Source organism: Otolemur garnettii, unplaced genomic scaffold, assembly GCF_000181295.1.
Source record: "Otolemur garnettii isolate 467f Iridium unplaced genomic scaffold, OtoGar3 scaffold00122, whole genome shotgun sequence".
NCBI classification, from domain to species: domain Eukaryota; kingdom Metazoa; phylum Chordata; class Mammalia; order Primates; family Galagidae; genus Otolemur; species Otolemur garnettii.
In genome coordinates this window covers 865,240-884,660 of record NW_003852517.1, presented here as the reverse complement: position 1 = coordinate 884,660, position 19,421 = coordinate 865,240, and the positions used below count along the sequence as shown (strand labels likewise).

At 32.3% G+C, this 19,421-nt stretch overlaps 1 protein-coding gene and 1 pseudogene across 1 annotated transcript in view; one reads left to right on the top strand and one right to left on the bottom strand.

The window, feature by feature from the left end:
* NECTIN3 (nectin cell adhesion molecule 3) overlaps nucleotides 1-19,421 on the bottom strand; it is a 122,910-nt gene that overhangs the window by 29,337 nt on the left and 74,152 nt on the right. The window lies entirely within an intron of this gene.
* Nucleotides 19-822, top strand: LOC100963228 (annotated as a pseudogene).

The following is a 19,421-nucleotide window of genomic DNA, read 5'->3' as shown; positions in this document are numbered from 1 at the left end:
TCATTAATGAAATAACCACTTTAAAATAGAATCCTCAAACAGCCTTCCCTACTTAATTTCTTTCCATCAGCATTAAAATTTTTGTCTTCATCCTCTTTTCTGGTTATCACGGCATGAGGAACCATGAATAGCAAGGTCTCTTGCAACATCCTGTGTGGGGTGTGCTGATCAGGAGCCAGTGCAAGTGTGGGAGGTTTTTGGAAAGGGCGGAACTGCCCATCAGCTTGACAAACTATGATGCTCAGAAGGATAAATGCTTCTCTGGCTCCAAGTCTCTGGACTCAGGCTTAAGTCCAACCCCCACCTCAAGTTTTCTGTGTGTATCCTTGGAGACCAGCAGCACTGTGACAAGGCCAAGGCTGTGGACATAACCCACACAGACACTGAGGTGCTAAAGAAACTCAACAAAAATAAGAAGCTGATCAAGAACCTGGCCAAGAAGTCTGATTTCTTTTTGGCCTCAGAGTCTCTTATCAAGTAGATCCCATGAATCCTTGTCCCAGGACTTAATAAAGCTGGCAAGTTTTCCTCACTGCTGACACACAATGAAAACACGGTGGCAAGATGATGAGGTGGAGTCTACAATCAAGTTCCAGAGTCTTTCTGTGGCCGTTGGCCATGTGAAGGTGTCTGATGATAAGCTGGTTTACAGCATCTTCCTGGCTGTTAACTTCATGGTGTCACTGCTCAAGAACTGGTAGAATGTCCTGGCTTTGTACATTAAGAGCACCATGGGCAAGCCCCAGCACCTGATTAAGGTACATTCTGATAAATCCTAATGTTGCCAAAATAAAAAAAAATAATAATAATCTTTGTTTTCAGTCTCTCAGTCACCAGATGTAACTCTCCAATATAATACAATATAATACAAATATAATATAAATGGGTTGTAAAGTGATATTACAAGCCTTACAAAGATTTACTTACCTATATTTCTAATTACCTTGCCTTTTAGTTTTCTTTAAAATGTTCTGGATAGAAGAGAACACATATAGGAAATATTGTAGTTTCAAAAATAGCTACAGCATTCCCAGTCACATGGCTTTTCCAAAACATTGCCATTCTCCCAGTAAGAGTGTAGTCTTTGTCACCCTTCCTCCACCTGAGTGGGCTTTTGTGGTTGCTTCAACTGTTAGAATATGATGAAAGTGACACTATGGTAATACTCCTTTCACCTGCCTTTCTCTCTCGGAACATTCACTTTGAGAATCATGAACTGCTTACCATGTAAGAAATCTGGCCATCTGAAGCCACCATGGGGGTTATGTCAAGGTACCTCAAAGAAAGATCCTCAGGGAGCAGGAGCATAAAGCTCCCAATTGTTTGAATTTTGCCAACCCAGGAACCAGACAAGTGAATGAGCCTTCAGATGACTGGAGCCCCAGCCACTAATTGACTATAGCTTTGAGAAATCAAGAACCACCTCATGGCTCCCTGCCAACGCCAGAATCACGAGAAGTAATACTAAAGTTGCTATTGTTTGCTTAAGCCACTAAGTTTAGGTGGTTTGTCATGCAATAACTGAAAACCAACATATCTTTATACCTGGAAGCAAGGTGCTACTGTAACAAAACCCAAAACATGTGGCAGCAGCTCTAGGTTCAGGAAGATAATGGAAGAGTCTTAACAAGATAGGGAATAGAAGTCTGATGGCCTTCAAGGGTTTAAAGAAAAGTTGGGAGAATATTAGAGCTGAAGAAAGAAAGTTTTGGAGCAGAAGAAAGTTTAGCAATACTGTTGAGTATGGTAATGTGGAAAAAAATGTATATAATGAAATGATAAATTTACTTGAGATTTCTAGGCAGCATGGTATAAGAACCACTCATTTTCTTTCAGCTGTATATAACTGAGATGAGGTTTCTTAAAAGAAGTTATTTAACTGTCTGGAAAATGTGACCCCCAAATTGTGAAATAGTGTCAATTCATAAAGACAGAAACCTTAAGAATGTCCATGAAAAGGGATCCTAAGGGTTTGGGATCAAGGTGGAAGGAATATTGTTAACTTAAAGTGTTTGCACAGATGTACTAAGTTGAGATTCTGAATTCAACATATTAGTTCTATAGAGTGCCTGGTAGTGATTCTAACAGGTTAAAATCTAAGCCCAAAGCAATACTACAATAAACGAAGGTGAAATTCTAGAACTTCCCTGGTTATGGTAGCGGAAAGTAAGCATCCATATACTTAAATACTAAGGCTGATTTATCTCATGTAAGATCATTTTAACTTTGTCCTCCAGAGGGTCCACAACATTCCCTTTATCTAGACTCTATGAAATGCATTCATGAGGGAGTTCTGGCATCCTTAAGGAGCTTAGTGGTGGTTATTCTCTGCAGCGAATAATTAATTATGGCTGTCCCTGAACTAGAATCTCTCAAGTAAATGGAGAAAATGACATCTTGCGGTAACAGAGGCGAAGTGGCAGCACCTAATCACCGGGAACGAGGTGGGTATGGTGCTAGACTAACACCCTGAGACAATTTTTGTTTGAAACTCTAACTGCATCATTAGTATATCATATCCTACACCATCAGATTGAAAACCTTTATTGCTCCATATACATTTAATATTTCTCTCCACTCTACTTTTATTCCACACCCTTATACTCACTCTTACTTTCAAGATTACTAGAGATTTAAGTTCATTCTTTCTCTAATTCTGTTTTCCAAAACTGATCTTTCCTATACCCTATTTTAGTTTCTTTCTCCTACTAGCTGTAATTATTTCATGAGAAATAAATTTTAAAATTAGAAAATATATGACCATTACTTTGATAGTAATAAAAAAAAACACAGTAATAAAGCATATAAAGTAAAAAAATAAAAACCCTCAAATATGTAAAAAAAAAAAAAAGAAAGAAAAGAAAGCTGATGTGGAACAGGGATAAATGTAGCAGCAGACTATCCTTAATATAGATAAAAGGGTATTATAATAATTGATTTTGATAACTAAATTAAGTCTTGCCACCTCCCTTTTACTTTGACTGTCATTCACTTTGGTTTCCTGTTTCCAAGGGCCCTAAAGAATCAAACTTTCTGAATCTCGATTGTATGACTTAAGCAAAAATTTGGCAATAGGTCAGAATAGTGAAAAAATAAAATAAAGGTTAAATTTAATGGAAAGAAACAATTAAGTTAACAAAATAAATGTAACTGAAAGGTGTTTGGACTGATAGGGGTCTGAAAGAACTGGATATGAAGAGTGTAGCTGACTGTAAAACACACACACACACACACATACTCCAGAATGAAAGGTGATTATTTTAACTTAAGTAGGAGGATTAGAAAAGAAGTTATAATCTAAATTCATTTGGCACTTATCATCCTGAAGCATTCTATTTTGTTCAGACAATATATTTTATAAGGAATATTTACAGTTTGATAGAGGAGAGGGCCCAGGGAAAGGGAAAGGACTTGAACTACCTTATATAAGAAATGATTAAAAATACTTAAAGCACTCAAGTTGGTTTTAAAAAGTAGTCAGAGCAAGTCAAAGAATTTTAAATATTTTAAAGGCTATCAAACAATTCCAAAAGACTGCTGTAAGCATTTAAGGTATGTCTAAAAAGCACCTGAATTAAAAAAAATAGTTATTAATAATTGTAGTTTAAAATGTGCAAGAGAATTTTAAGAATTACAGAGATTATAATAAAGGTTAATTAAATAAATTGAAAGGAACCAGATTTCTAATTTTTTAGCAACTTTACCTACAGGATATAATGTCTTGTGAAGTAGTGAAATTATTGATCCCAGGATTTTAAGTTGAAAGCTGGATGACCACCTTGAATGAAAGGTTGGGCTATGAGACCTCAAATGCTGTTTTCAAATTCCAGGTCAATGACTCAGATTTATTATGTGCTGGTCTGAGAATTCTTTTTCTTAGCAAGTTGGGTAAACCCTAGTATCATATTTCTCATTAAAAAAAAAAAAAAGTACAGTGGATTACTTAATTCCAGTTTGTTCATTATGGAAACTACTATCAAGGACAGGATTATTCAGTTGTAAAGGGCTTTAAATCTATAAACATGAATCAGTTCTTATAAGCCCAAAACATACTCATTATAAATCCATATACTGTATAAGAACTGTAGTGAAAGTAGGGGGTAAGAAATATTCCTTATGATCAATTTTAGGTTTGGACTTGAATTATATGTACTATTTTGAACATGTTTTCTAAGATAGAAAATAACCAAAAATAAATCTAAACAAAAATGAAAACTAAATTGAAGTATAAATTCTTTTTATATAAAGTAAATAAATACGAAAGTAGGCATAAAGATAAATTAAACATCATCAATTATAACATCAACACTTAGTTCAGTCTTCTTAAGTTTAGCAAATCTAATGAATGTGTAGCAGTATTGTACTCTGGTTTTATTTGTAATTTATCTGTTGACTAAAGATCTTGATTTGAGAATATACCAAGGAATGGAAATAAATATTGAATTATGTCCTAATAAAATTTAAACAGTGGTGAAAACATTATTCTGGGGAAAGAGAGGTAACTGTGTCTACTATAAATCTAGAAAGAGGAAATTTGTAACTGTGTCTAGTACAATATCTAGAAAGAGGAAAGTCATCTGACAGGTTATCAAGGCAAATTGGGTGAAAGATTCCCAGACTTATATAAGCAAATGGAATAATTTAGTGGCTCTAGCTCAAATGACTAACGTCAATTCACTGATGGATAAACTGTGGTTATGACTGCTTTACCCCAAAATAAACGCTTTTGAACGTTTTTTGTGTCTATTCAATTATTTTTTTAATGTCTTAATTTTTGCCATTTTAAAGCTTTCTAAAGCAAAATGCATCTGGAATTTAATTTAGTATTTCTAACATTTCTAATTTGTAGCTTTATAATTATAGCCTGTATTTTATTAAAGTCTATATTTTTTAAACCAATGAATATCAAATTTAAAATGTTCCTAAAATAAAATTTTAATTAAAATATTAATTCTTAATTCATTTTATTGAAGATATCTGAATAGATTCAAAAACAATCAAGGTTGAGCACGGTGGCTCACACCTATAATCCCAATACTCTGAGAGGCCAAGGCATGTGGATTGCCTGAGCTCTGGAGTCCAAGGGAGACCAGCCTGAACAAGAGGGAGACCCCATCTTTACAAAAAAAATAGCTGAGTGTTGTAACAAGTGCCTGTAGTTACACCTACTTAGGAGGCAGAGGCAAGAGGATTGTTTGAATCCAAGTGTTTGAGGTTGCTCTGAACTGTGACACCACAGCACTCTACCGGGGTAAGAAAGTAAGACCCTGTCTTTATAAAAAATTCAAAGGTGTGTTAAGTACTCAGTAAATCTGCTCTGAGACAATTCTGGAACACAAGGAAAGTGTCTAAGAAAGCTTTAAACACTAGCGAAGGCTGGTGATTTGAGATAAACATCTAAAAAAAAGGTCAAACTTTCTGTGGAATCACTATGAAAAAGAGTTAATATAGCAGCATGTTTCTTTGGGAGCTCAGAATTGGGGTTGGTGAAGGACATAAATATGTGAAATCAGGACCAACCTGAAATTTCTAGGATGTAAGATTATGGTGCCAATATGTAAGTAAAGTTGATAATAATCAACAGCCTGGGATAGTCTCTCCATTGGTATTTTCAGGTAAAAAAGTAGTAACAGATATTATTAATCTCTAGGGGAGGCACGTCAGGCACTATAGTAGCAAAGAGGTCTCTTTGTAAACAAAGAGGCTTTGTTTGCATCACAGTATGAAGGTAGCTGCCCAAGGCAACTCTCCATTTAGGTCAGCTTTAATTTAGACAAGGATTCTATAACAGCATATACTTCAAAGGCAGAATCTTAAAAAAAAAAAAAATTACCTAGCAACATTTACTATGGTTTACTAAATTAAAGAGTGAACATTGTACGTTTAGACATATCAGTAACATTTATCTTAATTAAGGTATTTACATTATTCTCTCATAAGTCCATGTTGTCTTTACCAATTTTTAATTTTTAACATGTTCAAAGAACTTCAACAAAACAATTAGTCTAGACTAAAATCAGGTTAAATGGCCAAATTCAAAGTAAAATTAGACTGGTAATGTCTGTGTAAAATTTAATTGAAAAATAAGTACATTATTTGAAAATAATTTAGTTGCTTTGTTCTGAACCTGGAAAATAATTCAGCTTTCTGGCCAGATTTCTCTATATTTAAAAACGAATTCCTCCTAATAAAGAAATAATGAATACTTTTAAGAAAGAAGGTTAATAGATCCTCTGAAATACAGGAAAAATTTCATTGTACTTAGCTTACTGTTTTTAACTTCAATAGTTAGTTCTTCTACTTATGAGTTAATCAAGAGTCATGAGTCTAAGTCTTATAACTAAGACTTACTAGTTCGCTGTGGTAGTGTGAACTTAACATAAATCTCAAACTACTCAACATTTAATGGTCTGATTGTTTTCAAGTATGAATAGTCTAAATCCAATTCTTTGAAAATCAAGCCAAAAAATACAATGTAAGTATTAATAAATTAATGGTTAGGAAAATACCTTTTTGCATGGGTTCCCAAGTAGCACTGAACCATCAATGCATACTTATGGTTTAAAGTGCTTCGAAAATATTTTTGGTGGTAATTTTAAAAAACAGAAAGTTCATTTCTATTTATTATTGACAGTGATAATACTTCGTAAATGACACTATAAACTGGTACCTTTTCCAAAAGCTGCATCACTTTGTTCAAAAACAATGATGAGCTATGAAATTTCCAAGCTGTTTAAAACTAATTTCCTAAGTGTTACACAGGCATAGTGATACTGGAAAAGTGGTGCCCCAGCCAGCTCAGCCGAGTAGGGCTTGGGGACCTGCCACCTCTGTCTTGGTGGCAGCAGCCGGCAGAGGAACCGGCAGGTTGGAGCAAGTGGATGGGAGCTTCCCTCCCCCACCAAAGGCTCCAGTAGCCAAAAGAACTGAACACGTGCAGGGAAAGACACTGGCCCGGTGCTGTCTCCTCACGTGGACTTCTGGCGATTCCTCCAGTGCATCCCTAATTGGTCTGTTTTCAAAACCTATTCACGATTAGTCTATTTTCAAGACCCAAAAACTCATTGGACAACTGCCCCTATATAAGCCAGAGACCCTGAGCACAGACTTGGGCAGATCTCAGGAGAAGAGCAAAGAGGTTTGCCTCTGTAACACCTGTATCCTGCTCTATGAGATTTGCCCCCTTTGTAGGAGCTGTAAACACTCACAAGGGGGTTCGCCCCTTTGTAAAAGCTGTAAACACTTGCAAGGAGGTTTGCTCCTCTATAAGAACTGTAACACTCATATTATAAAACCTATCTTACTACTAATTCTACTCTACAAGAAGGTTTGGCTTGTTATAAGAGCTGTAATACTTATACCTGTTGAATAAAACCTATCCTGTGGTCCGTCGCTTCATTCTTTGAACTGCCGAGACCAAGAGCCTGGAAATTCAGTATCAAAAATCCGGTAACAATAGGATGAAATGAAATTGTCTTCAGTACCTACCAACCATCCCCCCTCTGAAATTTCTGATACTAGCTTCTCTTGCTGGAGAAACTGATTTTTAAAAACAACGAATTTCACTACCACCACAAGTCAGCAAATACTGAACAACCTCTGTATAAAGCAGTTTATTAGATATCAAGAAAGATTACAAAGAAAGTAGCAGCCATAGTTTCCACTTCTAAAGAGCTTATAATTAAGAAAATTAGGAGAAACAAATATACACATAATTAAGTACAAATAGTGTGTATATAATTTTTATAACAAGTCAGTTTCTATAACTCAATGCTAAGGATGCAAAAGGAAGAAAGATTAGTCTTATCAAAGATATAAATTAGATGTGTGCCTCTCTGAACTGCTCAAAACAGTCTCAAGAGGCAAACATTTAATCCTTTTCTTTCAATCATGTATTTCTCTTTTGGTATTGAGTATTGGTGACTAAAATGAAGCCAGCTCTTAATGATCACTTAATCTGCAAAAAAGGAAAATACTGCATAACTTAGTTGTCTTTAATTTTTTTCTTAAGACAGTCCTAATTCTCCCATTCACAGGCAATCCACCTACAAATAAGAAACAGCAATAAAAATTGAGGACCTAAGATTTCAACTCATTTCTGAAAAATCACGTAACTAATATACTGATGCTGCAAATATTTCTGATACTTGCAAATATTTCCCTACCAATAATGACACTGAAATACAATTTAACTTTGAAACTTTCTTGCCTAGAAACCATCACTCCACATCCCAGATCAGTTCTGGCTTACACATACATGGTAAGTATTAACATGTAGTATCATACATAATAACTTTTCCTGGATTATTTCTACAATCTTTTTTTTTTTTAAATTTCTACAACTTACAGCAAGTCACAATGACTAAATCTCAATCACCTTACTTATATAACAAGACTGTTAGAGCCCATGTGATCCAACAAGAGTAAACAACATGACTAAAATATTTTTCTTCACGTACCACATACTTATGTACTACTTAAAAATTTTTGTTAAATATCTACTCCGTACTAATTACTATGTTTGATACAAAGATGAATAAAGCATAGAAAGAGATAATGCCTACTTCCATGTCAGGGCCCACAAAATACTACTGGAAAGGCAAAACTTTTCTAATTTCTACATTTCTCCAGTGAGATAAGCATTTCCTATACTATTGAGGTGTCCTGAGGATAGTACTTAATGAAAGAACTCTACTGATCAAGGGAAACAGTAGTGCCTTTGAATTAGTGCTTTTAAATTTTCTAATTGGCAAGGAACCTTACACAGAAAAAATAAAATGATACATCATAAAATATATTAACAATTATTGACTTGATTATATAAAGTAAAAACTAATAAAAACAGCTTCTCCACACCATCATTCCAGATAGAAAGCATGGCATTACACTGTTACCATATAAACTAGACTTCATCAAAATTAAGAACTTCTGCTTTTCAAAAGTCATTATTAAGAAGAATGAAAAGCAAGAGAATACAAGAAAATATTTATAAAGCATATATCTGACAATGAATTTGTATCCAAATATTTATGTCAAAAACTCAACAATAAGAATCCAATACAAAATGAGCAAATCTTTGAACAGACATCTCACTAAATATTTAAAAATGTAAACAAATTAAACCAAAAAGAAATACAATTGCACACCTATTCGAATATCTATAATTTTTTAATAGCTTGACCTAAGTGTTGATAATGGTGTGCAGCAACTCATGCATTAATAGTGGGAGCATAAATGGTACAACAACTTAGGATGATAGTTCGGCGTTTTTTTAAAAAGTTAAAACATACACTCAGCATATGATCAGGCCATTCCATTCCTGAGAAATGAAAGCATTTAACATGTATATACACAAAGACCTGTACATAAATGTTCATAGCAGTGTTATTTGTGATAGTCCCAAACATGGAACAGGGAAAAATGTCCATTAACAAGTAAATGTAGTATATAAATAAAATACAGTATTATATCTGGAAGGTATACTTACCTATAAGGAATAAACTATTACTGATCAACACAACGTGAATGAATGTCAAAATCATGTAAACTGAAAAAAGACTAAAAATGAGATCATACTTTATTTGTATAAAATTTGAGTACTTGTAAACCGATATATATAGACAGAAAGCAGACCTGTAGTTGGTTTCCCGGGTACATGGAAGGGAATCTGGGGAAGGACCAGAGGGAAAGATTACAAAGAGGCACTACGACTGTTGAAAATGATGAATATGTGCATTATTTGATTATGGTGATGTTTCCTGGGCACATATGTATGCATGTGTGGTTGAGTAAGTAGAAAGTATGAAATTCATATTTTAATAACTGCCCATCATACTTCATAAAACTGTTTTTAAAAATGGAAGAACATTGTTATCATAGGCGTTTGTCTTTGCATTACTAAAATGTGTGCCCATAAAGATAAGAAATTTTTTCATTTTTTTACTATGTATTCTCAGTACTGGCACATACTAAGCACTCAAGAAATACTTGTTTGATAAATGAAGGACAGAGAAAAAAGAAAATGCTAGTATGAATGAAAAGTGTAAACTTGATAGATTTTAATTTCATCTCAATCTCTACTAAGCTTATAATAAAAGTATCAATAATATCCAAAAGAAATACATTCTGAGTTTAAATGAATCAAAAGAGTATTGGTTTTATTTTTCTACTGAAATGTTTCACTGCTTGGAGTCTTTAATACTTTTACTAACAACTGCATAGCTCCTTTTTAAATAACAATAAAAGCACACACACAGTAGTACTGCTCTAGGTACTGCTCTAGGATGCAGCATATACTAATTTATTAATCCCTATTGAAACTTATAGTAGGTTTATCTTTTCCTTATTTATAAGAATGACTAGCAAGAACATTAATAAAGATTATAAAGAGAGCAATCTTTATACTTCAAATGTTTCATCTATATCTCATTTAAATGGACTTTATAATTTTGACAAATATTTTTAGATATTTAAAGTTTAATATTTTGCTTTGAAAGTTCCTCCTCAACTAAAATTTATTTATAAATTATTTTATCCAAGCTTAGTTCATTGCAAACATTTTTTCATCTTCTGACAAGAATAAGGCCCTACAATTCTTTTACTACTATCTCAAAATTGCTATTACTTATTAACTAAAGGCAACATGAAAACCTTTTTGCTACTCAAGAGCAAAACTATGCTAGAAAACATTCAGTACTTATTTACATGAGATGTGTACTCAGTCACACACTTTGCTCTGCTTGGAAGAAAAAATATTAACTCTTCTATCGTCTTCCTCCCTCCCTTCCCTGAACCCAAAACATCATAACAACTGGTAGTGTCTGGAAACATATTAAAATAGTCAGATCCTGGGAGAAAACCAGACTAATAATGATTATTAACACAAGCAGCCCACCTATAAAGTATTATTGGGGGATGGCAGTCACAGGTTGGAAAGACAAGTGTTTAAAAGAAATACATGAAACTATAAAAAGTAGAAGGGTAAACAGGTTCAAGAAAGGTTTAAATGAAATATAGCCAAAATAGTAACTGAAACTGAGATACCCAGAACACAGCTATAACTCTTAAACTTTAGTTTTTTTAAAGCCATGAAGTTTGGTATCATCAGGACTCCAACTGTAACAATTTTGCATTTATTTATCTTCTTATAAATCAACGAGGACTTATGATTCATCTTATTAACTTGTCTTTACCAAAAATTTGGATACCAAAGAACAATGTACACACCATTCATGATGAAATAAAAATAAAAAATTTTCACATCTGCTTATGTTTAAAAGTTCCTCATAATTTGTGTGATAAGTATGTGTATAAAGACAAAAAAAGAGGGTTTATAGAAAAAAAAGTGGCCTTTTAAATGCTTGAAAACATGCTGAACCACAGTAATAATAAGGTTGCAAAATTACAATTCATGTATATGGCTTTCTTATTGGATTAGTAATAATCAAGTGAAATACATTTGTACTATTAGTGAGGCTGTAGAGAAACAGGCATTTTTCACACATTACTGGTAGGAGTGAAAAATAATATAATACTTAGTATATGGTACTATTACAATAAGTATTATACTCTTTAATACAATAGAGGATAATTGGGCAATATCTATCAAAACCTTAAGTAAATTTACTGTTTGATGTAGCCAGATCAAATTTAAAAATTACCCTACAGATTATACCTACATAGATACAAAACACCAAATCTACAAGGTTAGTCATTACAGTATCACTGCTTCAAAATTTTTGTCAATGCAAACTATGTAATATACACTCATCAGATTAGTATGTAGACCACAAGATAGAATAAGAATGCTTTCTGAATGTCAATAAAATGTCTCTAGTATATTTTGGGAGGAAATGGCAATATATATAAGAGTACATATGAATACATTGTGTTTTATGTAAGAAAAAGGAAAAATATAAATGCATGAATGTGTATTTTCTTGTCTATACTTAAATAAATAGTATCCAGACAAATAAATTAATAAAAGTGATTTTCTGCAGGTGGCGATAGCGTAAATAGCAATCAAAATCACAGAGAGACTTTAGAAAATATCTCCTTATAATATTGTTTTGAATGTTGTATCCACTGAAAAAAATATGTAGAAACACTCTTCTTCTGCTGACCTCCCCTGACATGCTGTTATGAACATTCACTAAAGAATGCAATATATTAATAGTGAATTACTAGGAAAAAACTCAGTTTTTTTCAGACAGAAATTTCTGCTGAAGCAGTATATAATCAGTATGACCAACTTATTCTAGTCCAATTATTCTGGACTAGGAAGAGTCTGTCACTCTGGGTGGAGTGCCCTGGTGTCACTGAAGCCCCCAGGAACCTCAAACTCTTGGACTTGAGTAATGTTTTCTCCTTAGCCTCCTAAATAGCTGAGATACAGGTGCCTGCCACTTTTTTTTTCTATTTTTTATTCTATTTTTAGTAGAGAGGAGGCTAACTCTTGCTCAGGCTACTCTTGAACTCCTGAGATCAAGCAATCCACCAGCCTCAGCATCACAGAGTGCTGGGATTAAAGGCACGAGCCACCATACCTGGTCCTAATTTTTAAACAGATTTTTAATACTCTTATACCAAAGGTGACTTTTTATTATTGGTGGGTTTCAGCATCAAAGAGGGAAAAAAGCACTATAGAAAAACTGGAAACTACAGAAAAATATTACAAAAAAGTAATATTCACAGAGAAGTTAGTATAATCACTCACCGTTAATATTTTCATTTTGGAATATATTTGTAGTGTCTCTTTGTTCTTTTTCATTTATTATGTATTGATATCTGGAATCTGATACACTGATATATTAGGTTTTAGGTACACTGAAATTAAATATATTGAAATATCATACCGCTGATATAGACATTACAGAATGAACAATGCAGAAATTTTCACAGACCACAGACTGAAAAAAATAGGGCTTGACTGTTTTCCTTTATTAAAAATTCTTTATCAGCATACTTAATCAGTTAAATAGCTTGATTTAATTATTCCACAATGCATACATATATCAAAACATCATACTATATACCATAAACACATATAGTTTTTTGTCAACTTAAAAATGTGTTTATCATGTACCTTCTATGTGCCAAGCACTGTGTTGTACACTAAGAATATGACACTAACAATGGTGACATGATCCCTGCCCTCACACTGCTTATAGTCTACAGCAGAGGCTTCTACATTTTTGGCCTCAGGACCCTTCTACAAATTTTTACATTGTGGAACCAAATGTACATTTATCTATTATATATTTTATCTGCATTTATCATATTACATATTTTAACTAAGATTTTAGAGATATAATTCATTTTTAAAAAGTAATATGTTAATATAAATATATATATTTTTTAAAAGTATGTTTTCCAAAATAAAGGTTAAGAAGAGTAGTATTTTTTTCTTCTATTATTACAATGTTTTTAATATTTGGATCCAAAGAAGAAGTCTGATTTTTTTGGGCAGAGCCTGTGGCTCAAAGGAATAGGGCACTGGCCCGATATGCCAGAGGTGGTGGGTTCAAAACCAGCCCAAGAAAAAAAAAAAAAAAGAAGTCTGATTTTTATGTCTGCTACAGCATTTAATCTGTTGCCATATGTTTAGTTGAAGTATCTAAATAAAGACAGTTTCACACAGATACATCAGTTACAAAAGAAAGGGTTATTTCAATAGCCTTTTCAGATAATTGGAAAAATACATCAGTACTACACCAAAACACTACAAGTGGTAGTTTCTTGAGGTTAGTTGCTATGTGAATCTAAAAACGTGTCAGTAAACTTTTCACATTCTGTTTCAATCACAGAAGTACCTTATGCATATATTCCATTTCCTCACACAGAAAATTTACACACACAAATTTTTACATGTATATATAAAACATATTTATATGTATATATACAAAACAGATGTCTTAAATCATGAAAATTGTTCCGTGTATTCTTACACCTGAAATACTATTCTTAACACAATTCCAGGGTTGTTAAATATTAAAAGTTGACTGACTACTTAGGCCAATGTAGATAAGGAGAAAAACCTAATGATAGTTCAAAAGAATAAAAAGCTTTTCTTAATACGCTATGTCAGTACTATAAAAATAACTTCAAAAACCTCATTCCTTATATTTCTCCTTGACTGAAATTCCTGTTACCATACTTGGTAGAGTTAAGTAATTTTCTATTTCAAGAAATCTTCTGGTCATGACTTCTAAGATTAAATGCTACTTTAGCCTAAAACACAAAGCATTTTAAAATATTGACATTTATATTCAGATTTTACCATATTAGAAATCCAACTGTACTTAAAACATTTGATGTGTTTTACTGAAAATGTTCCTAGAATATTACCATTGGTTTGGGAAATAATTTTTACAATACTTTATAATTCTTCCAACACATTGCTTAAAAAAATACATTATTCATAGAACACACAGTGTGGTCAGAAATTTTAATACAAAAAATTCTATACCAGTGTTAATTATTTCATGCTGGATATCAACTGAATGGTATAGCCCCCTCCTTTCTATATTCCCCTTTGCTAGAGTTCCTAATCAAGGTGAAAAAAAAACCCCTAAAACAGAAATCATAATAAACAAAGGATAAAGAAGACAACTGTCACTTGCAGCAAATACATATTACTAGAAAATGCAAGAAAATAAATTGAAAAACTACTAGAATGAATCAGTTATTTGTTAAGAGGCTAGCTATATGATTCTTATATATTTTTTTAAAAAAGCATTTCTATATGCTAATAATAACCAATTAGAAAAATCCATGAGGAAAGGGTGGGAAGAAAATTCCAGTGATAATCAAAATACTTAAAATGCCTATAATAAACTGAACAAGAATGTGGAAAACATATAAAAAATACTTTATTTCAATATATGAAAATACACCAAAATAGAGACGTCCCTGATGTCTAGATGGGGAGAAATGACATTATTATGAAGTTGTCAATTCTTACTAAAGTAATACGTAAATTCACTAGGATCTGTATGGCACCTAGGAAAGCAACTCTAAAGTAGATGAGGGCAGGGGAAGCCAAGTAAATTTTGGAAAGGAAAAACAGAGATGTGGGAATTTGTTCCACTGAATATCAAACAATATTATAAAGCAAAAGTAACTGAAACAGTGTGATGTTGGCTTAAGAAGAGAAAAACAGCAATAAAAAAATTCAAAAATAAACCTAATATATAGTGATTTATTTTAGGATAAAAGTGCCCTCATATTATGCAAAAGGACAGATAATTCAATATTATTTGGATAACTGGTTATCCTTTTGGGAAAAAAATAGCTTTTTACCTCACATCATCGAATAAAAATTACAGGTTACTTAAAAAAACTATAAAACAATTAAGAATTTTGAAATTTTTTTCTACATTCTACATCAAAAGAAAGAAGGGGATATGCAAAGACACTTTTTTAGACAAGATACAACTTCCAAAAAAATACAGAAAAAGGCAAGTTAGATTTTGATAACAAAAATCTTTTTATAAATGACATTACAAAGTTAAAAAAAGACGGATATAGAACAAAAGATATCAAAGAGTTCCAAAAAAACCTACAAAAGTCAAAAAGTAACTAAACATTTGAAAAATGATGCAATAATAGTTACAAAAGTACATATAGGCAATTGATTATGAAAAGATGAACCACTTCATCTAGGAATTTATAAAACTTTTAAATGAGCTACTTGTTCAGTTATCAAACTGGCCAAAACATTAAAAAGTTCTACTAAACAATATTGGAGAGGAAACTAGGTTTACCCTGCTATTTATGGGACCATAAATTGATGTACTTTGGCTGAGAATATACTTATTTAAGTGCAAAAAATGTTCATAGCTATTCTGTCTTGGTACGTATTTTATAAATACATATGTAAACTGAAATATATAAAAATATCCTCCTTGCAACAATTGCTGTAACAAAAAAATGAGTCAAATCATTGGGTAATTTGTGATATATCAACATGAATAAATACTGCAATAGGCATTAAGAATGAGGTGATGGCTTTTAAAAAACTAGTTTTTTTAAAAAACTATTTATAGATGTATATGTGAATAGAGATATAGCAATGTACAGTTGTACATTAGAATATATACAGTGAGATAAGATAAAATGCCCACTGTCACATACCCCAGAGATTCTGATTTAGTAAATCAGAAACTGTGTTCAAGGATCTTCATTTTTAATGACTAGTGAATCTTGATACAAGTGGCTACAATGGTCACTCTTTGATAAACACTGGTCTACAACAGAATAAAAGAGGTTAGCTACATGAGTCATATTTTTTTAAAAGCATTTCTATATGCTAATAATAACCAATTAGAACAATCCAGGAGGAAAGGGTGGGGAGAAAATCCCAGTGACTATCAAAATACTTAAAATGTCTATAATAAACCGAACAAGAACGTGGAAAACATATAACATATTAAGTGGAAAAAGAATTTCTAAAACGTTATATATTCCATGATCTCATTTAGGTTTTTTTTTAAAAAAACTGTTTGTAGATGTATATGTGAATAATGTATGTGTAAAAATAAATTAATAGAAAAAAAAGTCTGGGGGCATATTTAAATTAATAACAGTGATCTCTTAGGAAGAGAGTAACATCTTTGGGAATGGAGGAATGAAAGCACTTTCACAGTTGACTCTAATATACTATAAATTTCAGTAGTATTTGATTTTATTTTTTGTGCTAGAGTATATTTATATATTACCTGAATAATGATAAGAAAGTAAAATAAAAATATAAAATACATTTTAATGTCATGAGTTAATAAATATTCACTTTTGTAGAACTACCATCTAATAACATGACAAGTTGGTGGTATTTTTGAATACCTTTTGCCTTCAGACAAGACACTACTTTTTATTTCCCTAATACATACGTGTGCCTTCATCTTCTCTATAGTATGAAAACAGTTCCCACTCATGGCGACTGTCTATTCACAATACCTGGCTTTAGTCTCCTAATTCTATTTAAAGAGAAAATTCTCAAGAACAAATTTTGTCACCTTTACCACAAAACCAACAGTTAAACAGGGTGACAATGTAGGTACTAATGAACTGCTTCTTTCTATGGTTTTTCAAGGAAAACCACTGGTTGTAGAACTAGTAGGAGTCCCTTCCATAAAGCCAAAGTAGTATTTGGGATCGTAAGACATTAATGATTTCCAGGCCTGCTGGGGAGGGCTGATGGCTAGTAACTTCAAGTGGGACTTACTTCATGAATTTAAAGTTGACAAGTTATCTAGTAACATGGAAAATTACTAGATCATCATTTACTATTACAACATGCTATCACTGCATGAAATGAATTAAATTAACATACTTAACAGATTTCTTGTGAAGCAGGAAACAGTTGCTGAACAGATTAATTTAAAAACTTAAAAATTGCTATTAACATATGACATTATAAAACATGAATCGTGATAAGTTATCTTACCAATTGGTAATGATGTTAGCCTAAATTTTATTCCTAAATGCTTTTCAGAATAAAGAACAAAAAATAATACTTATTTCAAGTCAAATTCTGACTCTGCAGAGCAATATTTTATAAATTAGTTTTATAGCTACGAGAAAAACAATCATGTTTTGAACTGCTTAGTTTTACAGCTGAGGCATGTCACAATGCTACTGAATGGTCTCTTCCCAATTCCAATGTTTGTTGTCCATTGCAGGTGCCTTCTCATCAATTTTCTTTGTAAAAAATATTTTCCATTTATTTTTTATATAACACTTCCTTTTCACCTACGTCCATGCTTTTTTTTTATTTTTATTTTTTGGTTTCAGCCATCATTGTTGTTTGGCGGGCCCGGGCTGGATTCGAACCCGCCACCTTGGGTGTACGTGGCTGGCACCTTAGCCACTTGAGCCACAGGCGCCGAGCCCGTCCATGCTTTTTTGTTCTTCAATTTATTACCAAACAAATTACAACAAGTAAGTAATTTTATCCCCTGCTTCAAAATTCCTACTTCCAAAACCCAGGAAGTCTTCTCTAACTTCAAAGATACTACAAATTACAGTTGGTAACACTGTCAATTCAAATCATCTAAGAAAAATCTTCCTTTAGTATTTAAGCAACATCTATATAAATAGCAACCATATTTTCTTAACTAAAATCCAGGACATATAATCTCAGTCAAATAATTTTTCTAAATGAGAGGCTTTTGTAAATATTCGACTTGAAAATATAAATAATAAGTTACATAAAATTACATCCAATTAAAGGTGTCCTCGAAAATCACTAACAATGTTCTAAAAAAACTCTTAAAACTAAATTGAGAAATTTCTGATTATGAGCTTTGTTGAGGGAAGAAGATAGCTATCTTTCCGCTGCAGTTAATATCTCTAGCTAAGTATTTTGTTGATACTGCATACTACTTGTCAAGTTCATTTATTTGCCAAAAAGAGATATGAGGCTATAGTCTTTACGTAAGAACAGTTCTGAAGAAGACATATTTCTACTCCCAAGACACCTGGGTAAGATGATAAAGCAGATGCCATCAACAGTAGGCGCATATGTTAGGGAATGCCCTTTCCTGCTCCATATTTGGGCAATACACATTGCCCAAGCATAAAGCAGGAAGGGGCAGATAAAGAATAGAAGCCGAGAACATCTTGAAAGAGACATTCCTTTGGAGTTTTCTCAGCAAATTAAATCAATTAATTGATGAAGGTCTGATTTGCTTTTATTCAGAGTAAAGACACAGGACATATTTTAAAGGAAAATATAGAATATTACCAAAGATAATAAACCCTGATACAGGGTTAGTGCTCCAATATGTTGAATGGATGATAAAGAAAAAGACAAAAATTAACAAAAATCCCCCAAAACTACAGTTAAGAATAGGAGAATTCAAATATTCTGATAGTTTGTAAACTTTCTAAAATGCTTCATAAAGCATATTAATTTAGATAAGGAACACAAAATAAAAGCACTGAATCAATACTTGCACATAAACTACTGGGAACTAATTCCAAAATAAAACGAAATACAGTAATACAAGGAAAAGAAGCTCTTTACCATAGTCTACCAAAGATATTAAAATTTTCTACTTTTTATTTTACATAAAATGCATATTTTAAAATAAAAATGTATTTCAATAAAACTGTATTGACAGTAAGTCTTCATCCACAAGCTTTTAGTAAAAAATCTAATACAATGTTGATTTACCTTAGCTATACTGGTCAAAACTTCTCTTACTAGTCTGCAAACAAAATTTGATCTCTTAAATGTTTCAGAGAAATAGTTAAATGTGGTAAGAATTATGTATTGTATACATATATTATACACAGAATGTATTATACATACATGTACATAATACATATAATGTATTATATATCAAAGGATATTTAATAACATTATACACACTGAAGAACATTTAATAAATGGCTATAGAACATTTTGAAAGAAATAA